We start from the raw sequence: 1,564 nt of genomic DNA, 5'->3' as shown, positions 1-1,564 counted from the left end.
CTTACTGGAGGTACTGAGGCTCCACATGGTCTTTCTTGAGCCACTCTTCCTTTTTTTCAGCCTTCTTGACTTGGGATGGTTTGTCTGACATTTGACACTGTGTCTTCTTTCTTTACTACATGACCATGAGTGGGTTTGATGCCTGTGGTACATGAGTTCATTTTCATAGAACTCTGCTCTTTTCCCTTTTGCTGTCCACTTCATTATTTTCATTATTGTCCATCACTTCCTCCATATCAACTTATAAAAACAAAGCACTTATCAATGTTTTTAATAAGTTAGGATTAACTCTCACCAATATCCTTGTCTGGCTCTTGCTCAGCAGCTTCTTTATCCTATTGTTATTTCTCTCAAAGTTTGGCCACAGCCGGGAGCCTGAGGTTGGGTCTGTTGGCTGCAATTCTGGAAAGATGTATTCACAGGATTCTTCCCAGCCTGCATCAGACACATTATTAGACTGAACCTTTCTTCTTTTCTTGACTTTCTCTGTCACAGCTTTGCCCACACTCTCCTTATCAGACATGGTTTCAAATTTATCTTCAAAACTTTGCCAGGATTCTAGCAACATGAGCTTCTCTTCCTTTTCTTTCCAGTTTTCCATGGTTTTTTAGCTCCTTCATAAATATATTTGTATTTAGCCAACTTTCCTTTTACCCCTAAAGACAACCCAAACTGAGAAAAACTGATCTATATGTGACATGTTGCATCCATTGAAGCAATCATCAGTAAAGATTTTGTGCTCTTTCCACTTCTTTCTACTCAATTTCAAAATTAATATATGATTTCCAAAGCTCCTCTGCATGTTCCAAAGAGATGGCCTGGGCTCACTCTACCTTAACAAGGAATATCTCTAATTCTGCAAATTTAATCCAAGATGCAAAATCTGGGGGCCCAAACAAGGGTAACATTTCATAATGCTGCTAATATCTGTCAAATTCTTAGAGCTATAACTCTAATTCTATGTAGCCTTTAAACAACTTGTTCTTTGGACACATGCCTATGGAAGTTCCCAAAGCTCTTTTGGGCTAATAGTAAATTTTTTTTGTCTTACTTCACATTCTGCATGTAGCAATCACATTTTGACAAGTGTGAACTTTTTGTAAGGTATTATTTCCAAGGAGACTTGAGAAGCATGTACAGTTAACCAAAAGACCATTCTAATATTTCCAGTGCCTTTTCTCTTGAGTGTTGGCAATGGGTCATAGACTTCTTGCACATTTCCCACTTCTGCATCATTTTCCAGCATGTGTAAACAATCAAAACAGACATTGTAACTGTGCACATTTTCTTTTGCTTCTTCTTGGTACTAGGATATCCACTTACACCAATGACCACTCCTACTTGTCAGCTAGGGAGCTCTGATGGCCTCATGGATATGAATATTCCATTAATAATGAATATAGCTAAAAGAAGGAACAAATCCGTCTTGGAAGAAATCAGCCAAGAGTGTTCCTTAGAAGTAAGGATGACAAGACTTTGTCTCACATATCTTGGGTATGTTATGAAGAGTGATCAATCCATCCATGGAGTTGGCTGTATGGCCCCAAACAACAACAATACAACT

At 38.3% G+C, this 1,564-nt stretch overlaps 1 pseudogene; it reads right to left on the bottom strand.

Annotated features, from left to right (window-relative positions):
• Positions 1-284: 284 nt before the first annotated feature.
• On the bottom strand, positions 285-1,156 carry LOC102855999 (annotated as a pseudogene).
• Positions 1,157-1,564: the final 408 nt, after the last annotated feature.

This window comes from Elephantulus edwardii, unplaced genomic scaffold, assembly GCF_000299155.1.
Source record: "Elephantulus edwardii isolate Elephantulus edwardi_28Jun2011 unplaced genomic scaffold, EleEdw1.0 scaffold00032, whole genome shotgun sequence".
Classification (NCBI taxonomy): domain Eukaryota; kingdom Metazoa; phylum Chordata; class Mammalia; order Macroscelidea; family Macroscelididae; genus Elephantulus; species Elephantulus edwardii.
The sequence above is the reverse complement of the archived record's forward strand: the minus strand, read 5'-3'. Positions and strand labels throughout refer to the sequence as shown.